Genomic DNA, 12985 nt, shown 5'->3' on the forward strand with positions numbered 1-12985 from the left:
GGTGAGCCAGGCTGCACCGGGACAAAGCGGAAGTCCCTGTCCTATTCGCTGGAAAAGAACAAACCCCAGCACGCGGGACATCACAGTCCTAGTAATGGCCTCAGGGAGAGCACGTCTCCACATTCCAGTCTGACGGGCCGAGGGCCGCGGGCTGGGGGCACAGGCAGGGCCAGGCAGGCAGGCGACCTGCCGGCCGGCCGTCTCAGGGCTGCTGCATTGCCAGTCAGCCGGGCTGGGTGCCGGCACTGCCCTGCACACGTCACACCCAACTCAGTGCCTACGCCCCGGCACCAGGCTACTTGTGCCACGGCCTCCACTCTCCAGGGGAGACCCCAGTCCTGGAGAGCTCAAACAGCTCCCCGGGGGCAGACCACCAGGATGGCAGACCACCAGGCCCGCCGCCGCCAGGTGCGGGAGGAGGGCGTCCGGAAGAGGGCGAGGCTGGAAGACGGGGGAGGGGGGGCAGGCTCAGGGGCACCAGGAAGGAGGTCCTCGCTGCAGCCAGTACTGGGAGTTGGAGGCTGTGGAGGCTGGTTCTGGAATGACAGACACTCAAGAACAACAGAAGCCACTGTCGTCCTGTGACTGGCAGGCCGCAGGCGGCCGAGTACGTCCACTTGGGCCTGTGCCGGCAGGTCGGACAGCTCTGGGGCTGCCGCTGCCGCCCGGACGGGGAGGGAGCCCAGCCCGAGGAGCTGGAGCGGGGGTGAGGCACGGGGTGTCGGCGCTGCACGCAGGCCTGGCCCGAAGGCGGTGCCCGGCCGTCGGCACTGGGGTCCGGACGAGGTGCACGGGAGCTCCCGCCCCCAGTGAGCGCGAGCCCAGGCGCCTCTCCAAGCCACGGAGGAGCCTCCTCGGGCTCCGTCCTGGCCACAGAACCCAGGGCGATGGCTGGAAACTGGACTCAAGGCCTCTCTGCCGGGGGAGCTGGGCCCGGGGTGGGGGGCAAGACGTGGGGAGGGTGTTGCCAAGGGCACAGCCACAGAGGGAGGGGGAGAAGAGCACCCAGACCAGCTGGCTCACCCAGTGGACTCGGGCCTCCTCGGCAGGAGGCCACACACCACGCCCCTTCCCAGACCTGAAGGCCAAAACGAGGACCAGCGAGTCCCAGAGGCACCAGGCTGCCCAGGCTCCAGCGAAAGCCCACTTTCCCAGGGCGGCAGGCACGGCACAGCCGATGTGGGAGAAGGTGGTGGTGAGCACGGTGCCCACGGTGGGGGAGCACGTGGACATGGCCAGCCGGGGGGCTCAGGGCGGCCTCGGAGGGCCTTGGCGGGGCGCTGCAACTCAGGCGCTCGGAGACACCCACGGCCAGGCAGCCACAGCGCACGTCCGTCTGGGGAGAAGGTGCCGAAGAGAGGCCCGCAGGGGCTCCAAACAGGAGCCCACGTGAGTGTGAGCTCACAGCTCAAATGTCCCCTCAAACCGAGGACACCCGCCCTGAGGAAGGGCCAGCAGACCTGCAACGAGGGAACCGCAGAGGCGGGAGCTGTGACGCAGAGGAAGTGAGGTGGCAGGTGGAGGACGGCTGCACAGACCGTGAGGACGGAGATGACAGCGGCTGACACCAGAGGCCGCAGGGCTGCACTCAGAGGGGACCCTAGAAGAGCCCCCCGCCAGGAGGAGGGGTCAGGGCTCCTGGCACCTCAGCAGGCCAGCACTTTCCAGGAGGGACTCAAAGCTCCCAGCCAGAGCCTCACACGGGCCTCCTCCCCTCCCCTGTCCGGTCACCAAAGGAGGGCTTTCCAGCCCAAAACGCTCAGGAAAGTTCTAGGCATCTGGGGAGCTACAGGCTGGCTGGTGGCCTCTGTGTGCTGAGGGTTCGCCTGGAGGGGCCAGTGAGGACTCAAAGGTCATGGGTACACCCCCCCACCCCCCCCACATCCGCGAGTGACACCCGCGTCCTCCACTGCTCCCCACCGTGAGCCTGAAGGGCCGAGTGTGACCAGAGACTGAACAGGGTCCTTGGAGAAGCCAGGGTCCGCTGTCCAGGACACTGGTACGAAGCCCCTGGAAGCCCCGCCCAGGCCCTGGATGGGGAGACAGAGCTGAGCCTTGCCCCCACCCCCCTCCCCCGTCTCCTGGCTGGTTGACCCACGAATACAAGTCTTTTTCTTGTTGCAGAAGCTGGTGCCGTCAGTCTGGCTTCCGTGCCTGCTGGGCAGTGACCTCCTCCAGAAACCCTGATGACAGGGACGCTCGCGCCGGGATCGCACCCCACACAAACCGGCGTGGCACAGCCCTGCCGGAGCCTGCCTCACAGCCCCGGACCTGCGACCTCCCGCCACCTCTGTCCGGGACCTAGCCCGGCACCTGTTCACTTCCCAACCAGACGTTCACCTAAAAGGAAAGCCCGTGGGGACAGGGTTCATATCACCCGCACATAAAACCAGCGTCCTCCTCCAAGTTCACATGCGAGCAAGGAACAGGTAGCTTGATCTGCAAACAACGTATAACCACCACATCGCCACTTCTGTTCACTGTCACACACCCACCGAGGGGGACGCGCGCGGGGCTGTGGCAGAGCCTGGGGAGGACCCAGGCGCAAGAGCAGCGAAGGAGCGAGGGCTGGGTGCCGTGTGTTTTGTCGGTGGCCTGGTCTGCGTGTTTTGGGCACGTCCTGGCTGACAGGAGAGGGAGTCCAAAGTGGAAAAGGTGCAGATGCCCCCAGAGATCGCGCCACAAGAACACCCCACAGCAGACAAGCAGGACGACCTTCAGCAGGGGGAGTGTCAAGGCTGGACCGCCACAGACCACTGCAGGCGGAAGATGTAACAGTCCTCGCGTCCCCTCTGGCGCCCAGGACAATCTGTGTTAGCGCCTTGTTCTCTTTTCTGCACTTCCCGGGTTCCTCCAAACCACAAACCCACAAGCTCCGCCCACCAGGGCAGGACAGATGGACAAGCTGCCGGGGGGAAAAGAGCCCAGAGAGTCAGCGCCCTTCTCCCTGAAGATCTGAACACATGCAGTAAGTAGGAGGCTCTTGAAAGGTCGGTGGTGCGCCTCCCTGGCTGGAGTTCGCACCAACGTAAATACACTTGTCTTGGAGGGACTCACAGTGTCCTCGTGACGTGGCTTAAGTCCAAACGCCCCCGTCTGTGGGCTGGCCTCGGACACCTGACCATGTGGTGGGGGCTGACCCGGGTTTGCTCACTGCAGGAACTCGGGCCACACAGGTTCCACGGACGCTTTACCGTGACGTGACCTTCAGAAAGTCCAGCTGACTCTCAGGAAGGGCCATGGGTCAGGAACCCAGCCTGCCTGGGGCAGCGTCGCACGGAGCACCACCGCCCACCCGGTACCCGGGGTGCTCTGGTTTGTGGCGCTGCCCAGTGACAGATGCTGTCGATTCTGAACCACTGACACAATTTCCTGCCGTGGACTCAAAGAATGTTCAAAAAACCCGCCTGCAAGGCCTGCAAATTGCCCAAAGGTACCCAATGTTTTTAGAACAAAGAGAAAGACATAAATAATCCAGATGATGAAAAACCTTAATGTAACACTCCAGTGTCACTTTTAAAAAACTCGATCATTTAAGTTTCAAGGCAACTCTCCACTGGTCCCAGCATGTCAACAAGCAGGTCCTCGAGGGTGGAGAGGACCCAGGCGGCGAGACCAAACGGCCAGCAGACCACCGGGCTCAGCGGGTCCACAGCATGGTCCAGCCCCCAGCCCGCCCGCGGGAGGGAGCCAGTGCTTTGTGCTGCGGCCCTCCGGGGGCCTGCGGGGTCCACCCAACGGGCGTGAGCAGCACTTAGGCAGTGTGAGCGAAAAGGAGATGGCAGCAGAAACAAAACTACCGCGCGCAGCCCGGGTCTGCGCTGCCTTTGACCCAGCTTCAGAGCTGTGTGCACCTGAGCACGCACAGCACGCGTGTGCAAGGCCCTGGCGTGACTCCCACTGTGGGCTGTCATCCCAGGACTCAGGGAGCCGCTGGTCGAAGGGCCGAGCCACTTCCACCCCCGCAGCCTGGAGAAACCCTCCCTGAGCCCCAGCGCTCACTGGCAGCCTGGCGACTCTGCCCACGGGGGCTGCAGCTGCACCCACGCCCTCTCAGAAGCCCTCCCCACCAGGCCCCTGAGGCAAGCCCACCACAGCTGTGATGACTGACCCCACGGGGCAGCTCCCAGGGCCCTCGGCACGGGGAACAGGGGTGGCCTCTCACAGCCCGGGCCGCGTCTGAGCACTCGGCTGTGCTCTGCAGCCCTCCCACCACTAGTGCTCTCTACGCTTACGTGTGCGAGGACGCACACACACACACACACACACACTCCACTATTCACTCCAGGAGGTGCAGCCAAGGAAGTGAAGGGTGGAGGCTCGGGAGGTGAGGAAGCGGCACCTCCTGCTGGGCTCAGACCAGGACGCTCACAGCAGAGAGCGCCTGTGACCCCAGAGGCCTGCTCTGCGCTCCGCAGTGACCACAGGGCAGCTGGACCGGGAGGGCAGAGCCCCCACCACACCACGCACCACAGCACAGGCCATCTGTGACCGGAGGGGAGGTGCGTCAGGGTGCTTGGGGTCGTACTCGGCCGGGCACAGCACACCAGAGCTCAGAAAGGGGCTTGTGCTTCTGCGCACGAAGTGTGCGGTGCACGCGTGTGCACATGGGGGTGCCCCCCAAAGAGCTCTTTGCTGTCCCATTACATGAGGAGACGCGGACCAGGCAAACCCACAGTGACAGCGTGTCCCCAAGGCCTGCACAGCTAACGGTGCCTTCCCACCTTGGCCCCTCATTCTAGGCGCTCCGAAAGTCAGTGGCACCGGCCCGAGCTTCACGCCGGCCCAGAGCGCGCTGGCCCGGCCAGACGGGGACAAGAGGCCCCAGCATGGGGATGGGCAGCGGGGTCTAGAATGACACTCAGGGCCTGGCACCCCGAAAGGACAGTGCTGAACCCCTGCAAGTGACGTCAGTGTGAATGCTGGCCTGGGAAGTGGCGCCGAGGCCACTGCCACACAGACCCTGGTGCCGTGAGCCCCTCGACGTGACACAGCTCTCCCCTCCGGTGGGGGCCTGGCCCGAGGGCCCTGTCACCCGCACTTGAGGCCTGACCCCAGGGCAACATGATCTCCTGACAGAGAGGACCCTCTGATCCCAGGGCCGGCCTCCAGCCCCGCTGCCCCAGGCTGTGCCCGGCACCCACATGGGGCGCAGGCAGCCCTGGGTGCGGGCCCTGGGGGTCTGGCTGAGACGTCTCCCAGCTTCCCCGTGAGCAGCGCTCAGCCCACCCTAGGGCCCTGGAGCTGGGGCTGGAGATCAGTCCAGAACGCTCAGCCCTGCCTCCAGCAGACAGCAGGGGAGGGGAGGGGAGGCGGGCGTCCCCAGGGACGTGCGGAGCAGCTGCTGCCCAGGGCTCCAGGGGAGGGTATCACAGTGGGGGCCGGTGAGACACTCTGGCCGCTGGGTCTCCTGCACGTCCCTGGAGGTGGGAGGGGTGACAGACATGTCGTGGGTCTGGAGAGAGGGGTCCGTGAGCCCTGCCACGGGGCAGGTTGGGAACAGTCTCTAAGGGGCAGAGCAGAAGGGCCTGGAGCAGGGAGAAGTGGGGGGGCCGAGAATGGGGCCCGAGGAGCGCCGCTCCAGCGCCTGGTGTGTGAACAAGCCCTGAGCTCCCCTGGGGGTGAGAACCTCTCGGCTCACACTTCACCAGGACAGAGGGCGGAGCAGGGACGGGTGTCCTGAAGGACCTGGAAGTGGGAAAAGATAGGACCACGCCGAGCAGGGAGCCTGGAAGGAAGGCTGCCGGTTCACGGCGACCGCTTCTTAACCAAAAAAGGGGAGCAGGAAAAACACGCTGGGGGGGGGTTCCCTCAGATACAGGGGTAACAGGACTCAGGAAAGTGAGGAAGGAGCCGACTCCTGAGCGGGAAGAACGCAGATGCCCCACCTCCACCCAGTGTCCAGCATCCAGAGAGGCGCGGGCCGAGTGTGTGCTGGGGGCCAACTGGCCAGGACTCTGAAGAGGTGGGAGGCGACGGCCGGGAGGAGCACGGGCACAAGCCGGTCCATCTGAGCTGGGAAAGAACATCAAATGCCAGGAGCTCGGTGCCAGCCATGAGCTCATCCTTGGCAGGCTCCTCCGTGAGCAGGCGGAGGCGCCTCCGACACATCGGCCCACAGAAGGGCACGCCTGGCACGTGCCTGGCCTCCCACGGCCACCAGCGGCCGGGCCACCGCTCCCCGAGCGCCCGTGCCCCTCCCGGCAGCCCCTGCTCCCGGGGCCCAGGCTGCACCACTCCTGCGGAGCGGGCAGCCTCCTGCCCCACCTGGGAGGGGAGCAGGGTGGGGAGCCCTGGGCAGTAACACGGGGGACAGAAGGCCTGGCTCTGCCCACAGGGTGCCCTCCCACGCCCCAGGTGGCCCCGACCCTCTGGGCCACGTGGCCATCCGCCCCACGGTGCCCTCACGTCCCCGAGGGCGCGCTCGGAACCCTCCCCCTTGCAGCAGCAGGCCTGGCCTTCCTCGGCCTCTGCGCCCAGGCCCAGCCCCCAGAAAACCGTGTCCAGCTTCTTTGCCCTTAGGTCCTACCCAGAGGCCGCTGTGCATCAGGAAGCAGAAGCCCTGGTCCCTGGAAAGTCCCTTCCCTCAGACCCAGGCACCCGCCTGGCCAGAGCAAAGTCAGAACTGACCTGCCACCTGTGATGTGCCCCAGTCCCCAGAGAGGCACCCTACCAGCAGAGCCTGTGCTCGCGACAAGAAAGGGTCGGCCAGGCCACAGTGGTGACAGGCCCCGAGCGTGGCCCCAGCTGCCGCAGGCCAGCACTGAGGGAGGCCGACCCCTCGGCCAGGGGTGGGTATGCACTCGCAGAGCGTGGTTTACCGCATGCAGACAGCAGTGCGGGGAGGTGGAGGGTGCCGGGCAAGGCAGTGGGTCGGGGACACCTGGGGCCCCAAGGGGACGCCACCATCACTCGGAGCCACTGTGCTGCTCCTGCCCTGCCCCTCCAGCTCAGAAAGCCCCCCCAACCCAGGCCCTGAGACAGCCACTCCCAGCAGCACCCGGCAAACGTCGTCACAGCCCGCCCGGACCGCGGCCCTGGCCACCTGGCCTGTCACCTCTGCATGACTGGCCTGCAGCCGATTCCCTGGGGCCCCGGCGCTGCAGCCAGCACCCCACCGCCCACCGCCCCGCTCCACATGGAGGGGGCCACACAAGCGGACTGTGGCCACACTCCCATGGCGGCTCGTCCACTGGTCTGCGGATCTGCACACCTTGCAAAGGTGGCCCTGAGCACTCTGTACACTGGTCCAAAGGCAGGTTTCAGAGACTTTTGTTGTTTACTCAGAATAAAGGTCAACATTTTCAAGCCCTGGTGGTGTGGCTCAGTGGACTGAGTGCTGGCTTGAGAACCAAAAGGATTCTGGTTCAAGACCCAGTCAGGGCACATGCCTTGGTTGCAGACCAGGTCCCCAATTGGGGGCGCAGGAGAGGCAACTGATTGATGTACTGATGTTTCCCTCTTTCTTCCTCCTTTCTCCTCTCTCTAAAAATAAATACAATATTTTAAAAAATTTTTAAAAAGCCCACAGTTCCTACAATTTATCTTAATATACTATGGGAAAGAAAATGCAGCCTACACGGAGGGAGAAGTAACTGGCTAATCGGTTCAGTAAGGACCTCGTCTGTGGGCAACCCCCACCGCTCCCAGGCTCAAAGCCAAACGGGGAGGGCGCGTGAGTCTCTGCACCGAGGGCGGCCCCTCCAGCCCCGCGGCTCAGCTTGGTCGGCACTGGGGCTTCCAAAACACGTACAAAACATTTCAGCACACACTGAAATCTGCACGCATCCCGCCAGCATCACCCTCAGCCTGTCCAGTGACCTCCATCTGCCCTGCCTGAAAAGGAAGGGTGTCTCTCCCTTTCCCGTCCCCAACCTCCACACCCGCCCCGCCGAACCAGCCCAGTCTCCTCGGTTCCCCTCCACGGCAGGCTCTAATTAGATGTTAGGAAAACACGTGACGATGAAACAAGTCTCAGAAAAGAAATGAATTTAAAGTTGGCACCCTGTGATTACTGACAATCTTCTATGAATGAAGTCAATCACCTTTACCTTGACATCCACACAGCACGGTCACAAGAGGAAAATAAAAATTATTCTCCTTATTGAATCGTAAACCTTTAACAATATTTATAGTAAGTTCAATTTTATAAGCTCAGATAATAATCCATCATTAAATGTGATTGCCAGTAATTTTTTATGTATGTATATGAAAGAGAATCAACTTGTCATATTTAAAAATGTGAGACAGATAAGAGTAATTAACAGTATAGTAAGTTTTAATACACTGATCAAGGTGAAGTTTACTATTTCAACACAATTAACTCCCTCGTCTTTGAAATATGTCAGTGTCACCGTCGGAGGGACGGCGGGACACCGGAGCTTCCTCCAAGGCTGGCTGAGAGCACCGGCAGCGCGGCCGGGACGGCCCCTGGCCCTGGCCCCTGGCCCCACCGACCGGCCACCCAGCCTGGCTCCGGGTGCTGGTCTGCGGCACCCTCTTCAGGCTCCATGATGCAGGCACAAGAGAAGCAATCTCAAAGTTCACACTTAAAAGCCACCGTTCACTAAACAGGCTGAAAATGAAACAGTACTGAAGATGCTAAGTTTTCTCACAACCGCTCTGTTTAAAGGACAAGAACAGCTGGAGTAACTTACCTGCTGATCAGGTAAGACATGAGTCTCCTCCGACAGCCCTTTTTCCAAACTCATCTTCAGACGAGATGCCCTGCGAACTCACCAGACCCGGGTCTAAAGCACGCTGTCCGCACCGCGGCGTGCCTGTGCACGTCGGGAAAGTTTACAGACATTTCAGATGACGCTCCATCCCGCTCCTGTTGTAACCCATGGCAACAGGACACTGCCTGCTGGAAGCCTGGCTGGCCAGGGACTCAGACTCTGGATCTTCTCGTGGAAAAAAAAACCATTTACATAAATCCCACTGGGAGGCCGTTTTGCTTCTTCCTCCACCAAATCGGAAGCAAAGTGCCACTGACAAGAGTGATTTCTCAGTCGGCACAACAGCTGCAGGGCAGCAGCAGAGAATCGGCTGCCGGAGCAGCTCCCAGCCTTAATTACGGCTGCTGGTTCTATTCTTAGCCTCTGAGCGTGAGTGTGAGCGTGAGCGTGCGTGGTGCCGGCCCGCGGCATCTGTGTCTTCCTCAACCTGTGCGGAGACTGCTACCATGACCCAGTCTGTCTGCCGCCCAGCACCTGACGCCACCTGAAAGTGAGGGAACCCTAACAGATCTTGGCTTTAAAAAGGAAGAAGCGGAGAACTAGTCTGGACCCAGGAGCCGCTCGGGGCTCCCCGCCTGCTAGCGTGCCGGAGGCTGGCCGACTTACAGCGGTGAGCCCGGCGGCCGGTGGGGATGGGCCCCAAACCCAGCCTGCCCCTGGGAGGGGCAGGCCTCAGGGAGCACCACGTCTGGGGTTGCGAGCGCAGTCCCCAGGCCGACATGGGGCTGGGGTCATGGTCCTCCAGCTGGGGGTCGGGCTGTCCACTGAGAAGCCACTAAGCCTGTCCTCCCTTTTGCTCGCCCCGGGGGGGGGGACCCCTGAGCGTCCCCACATGAGCACTCAGGGACAGAGTTGGCCCACGGCTCTGTCTGCTGCAGGAACACACCTGCCCGAAAACATTAGAGAGAAACAGCGTCGGCTCACGCGTCCCCAGACAGCTTCCCTCGAGAGACCTGCACACAGAAAAAGCATGAAAAAAGCAGCACCAGGGAAAGTCCTCACCACACCACCACCTCGGAGGGCGGGGAGGGGCAGGCAAGGAGGAAGAGGACGAGGAGGAGGAGGAGGAGATGGAGCAGGAGGTGGAGGAGGAAGAGGAGCCTCGGGGCTCCTAAGGGAAGAAAGGTGGCAGTAGGGGGCCCACAGTGCCAATGGGGGCTGGTGGGGGACCTCAGGGTCTCCCGTGTGCCTTCTGCAGCCCAGCCTCAGCTATGATCCTGTGGGCAGGGACCCTCGAGGCTCCCCCAGCTCAGCTCTGTCCCTGATCTCAGGTAAGGGGTCGGCCCCTGACCCTGACTGCCCGCCTTCCTTCCCAGCACCCCCACTGTTCACTTGAGGCTCAGTGGCCAGAGGGACCCTTTTAAGAGTTGACCCACGGGGATCCCGGCCCAGCCCCACCCTCCACAGGTGCGCTGTGGCACCCACATCTGCTTGGTGTTGGTGGCAGGCGGCTCCACAGGGGCAGCAGTCACCATCGCTGTATTCCCTGCTCTCCCTGAGCCAGAATAACGCCTGCACACAGCAGGCGTTCAATCAGTACTCGCCGGGAAACCCCAGTTCCCGCCCCATATTAATATCATCTTAGAGAGAACGAAGAAGATTTCCTGCGTAAGTGACTTAAAGAACAGACGAGTGCAAGCAAACGCCTGGACATCAGACTCTCCGGAAAACAGTCTGCGTATACTGCACCTGAACCGTGTGTGCTTGGTGCTCTGTGCAGGGCTCCCCAGAGGCGAGCTGGCCACTGGGAGGGGTGCACAAAAACCGGCCAAGGGGCTAAGAAGGCAAAGTGACCAAAGAAGGCAATCGTGGCCTCTCCACTGTGGCAGCAAGCGTAAGGGCGGTGCAAGACAGAGCAACTCACAGAGGACCTGTGCCAGAGAGGAAGCGGCCTCAGGAGCCGGGGCCCTGCTCTCCCACCCCACCCCTCCAGGTCTGGACACATTCTGGGACTTGGCGCCCCCTGCTGTCTTAAGACCAGCACTGCCAGTTCTGCCACCAACACTTTGATGCCTCTGGCCCAACTCAAGCAGGAGAAAGTAGTGGGCTTCTTCCAGTGACACAGGGGAAGGGCCACGATGGAGGGGCTGGGGGTGCCGTGAGAGGCGGAAGGAGCCCTCTGGGGCTGCAATAAGGGGTGGAGAGTTTCAAATGTGCCGGGTCTGGAACACAGCTACAGCCAGCCAGGGCAGGAGTCCAAGGGTAGCAGGACGGGGGCCATGGCACATGCCAGCTGCCCGTCAAGAAAAGGGTGGTGTCTCAGGCCATGAGAAAGGAGTGGAGGACCCACCTGTAGTCTAGAGAACAGTCCAGAGCAGGGCTGGGTCCTCCCCTCCCAGGGCCCACCCCCCACTCGGCCCTGATGCTGGGAACAAGCTTGCCCCATGGCCACACCCAGGGTACCCCAGCTTCACAGGTGATACAGTGTCTCCACCACTCAGCTCTGACCTTAGTGTGAAAACAGATGTGCCCATGGCATGACCACCCACTGACAAAATTGTACTCCCAGACCCCGGCAGCAACCACCGTGTCGCTGACCAGCCCAGCTCCCCACCCCCACGCTCTAGTCAAAACACGGTGATCCCTCCAGGTCTTTGGAGACCTCTTGGGAAGGGGGCTGCCTACCCACCCTCCAGCTGCCTGCACTGCCCCCACCCCCCGCCGCCGTGAAGTGCGCAGTCCCTGCCAGCCTCCACATGCTGCCAGAGGGACCTTCTGACCCCCTGCCGACCCTCCTGGGGGCGGGGCGCCCTGCTCTCTGCGCAGCAGGCGCCGAGCCAGGCGCTGTGCTCAGGGAGCCGCTGCCCCACTGGGCCCCCACAGGACTCCACCCCACTCCGAAGAAAACCCGAGGTCAGCCTGACTTCCCTCCCTTGTGTCCCTGGACGCACTGTTGGTCCCGTCCCGAGACCTTCATGTGACTGCTGCCTCTTAGCATCGAGGGCTTGGCATGAGCGTCCCCCACCCCCAAGCAGCCGCCAGACCACAGCAGGCGAGGGAGCCCATCTCTCTCCACACACCTGGCCTTGCTTCCCGAACCATCGCCTGCCCCATGAGGTCCCCGCTCACATCTTCCAGTCGAGGCTTCCCTGACTACTTGTGTCTCATCGGAAGCAGTTTCCAGGGAGCCGGACGCATCCACAGCCCCAGGAACAGTGTGGGCCCACAGAAAGCTGGAAGGACAGACGCACAGACCCGGGGACCTGCCCGGAGCGCCATGTCCTGGGGGCGGCAGCAGGTAAGTCTGAGGCGCCCAGGAGCAGGCAGCGCTGAAGCCACCTGCCCGGGAAACAGCGTCACGGGCCTGCACGGGTTCCTGATCCTCGGTGTCAGCACCGTGCCTCAGTGTCTGGGTCACTGCTGGACCCCCGGCGGGGGGGGCTGCCGAGCCGCAGGGAACTCTGCCTTCACACCCACTGAGGCCGTCAAGCATGTGCCCTGGAGCCAGTCAGTGTCCGGGCTGCTTTCTGTCCCCTCCAACAAGGGACGCCGCCCATCTGTCGTCACCCTGCTGCCGGCGCCTCACTGGCTGCGACTGCGCCTCCTGGGTAGTTCACGTGCTTGGAAACTCCTTCGCGTGTGGCTTTCCAGTGTCCGTGAGGCGCTCCGCTCACTCTGCTCCCAGAGGCGCTCTCAGGACCGAGAGCCCTCGCGGTTTCCACGGTGCAGAGGCCTAGCCCCTCCCCTGCCCGTGAGGGTGCATCAGGATGGCTCAGGTCCCAGGAGTCCCTGAGTCACGGATGGCCATCTTCGCCTGCACGGTTCGAGCTTTTTGTGTCTGCCTTAAAGTCTGCCCCTCCCGCCGTCATGAGGAAGGCCTGTCTCCCGGAGCGCTCCCGTTCCACCGCCAGAGCTCCGCGACACTTGCGCGGCATGGGGGACGTCGGGCGTCTGTCTTTCTCTGTGTCTTCTCCACTTACTCCAGCTGACAACAAACTCATCCTGCTCGCGGCACACAGCCCAGGCGCTCTCCTACTCCACCTCTGTCTGTCTGTCTGTCTGTCTGTCCTGAGCCAGCATCTCCAGGCTTTGGCTCTTAAACTTCACAGTAAGTCCCGACGGCTGATAGGGGAAGGGTTCCCACCTTACTCTTCAAGAACCTCTCGGCTGCTCTCGGCATGTCCACAGACACTCCAGAACCATCCTCTCGAGCTCCACAGAACAGCTGCCGGGTTGAAAGTGCACCTGGAGGTCATTTCTAACCGTGGCCAAAGCTGACTGCTGTGTATGGACCGCAGGCCGGCAAC

The 12985-nt window shown here is 62.6% G+C and overlaps 1 protein-coding gene across 4 annotated transcripts in view; it reads right to left on the reverse strand.

Annotated features, from left to right (window-relative positions):
• The window catches only part of RGS12 (regulator of G protein signaling 12), a 76313-nt gene that overhangs the window by 36932 nt on the left and 26396 nt on the right, over positions 1 to 12985 (reverse strand). The window lies entirely within an intron of this gene.

The sequence above is a fragment of the Artibeus jamaicensis genome, unplaced genomic scaffold, assembly GCF_021234435.1.
Source record: "Artibeus jamaicensis isolate MK-2021 breed Jamaican fruit bat unplaced genomic scaffold, CSHL_Jam_final contig_76, whole genome shotgun sequence".
Lineage (NCBI taxonomy): Eukaryota > Metazoa > Chordata > Mammalia > Chiroptera > Phyllostomidae > Artibeus > Artibeus jamaicensis.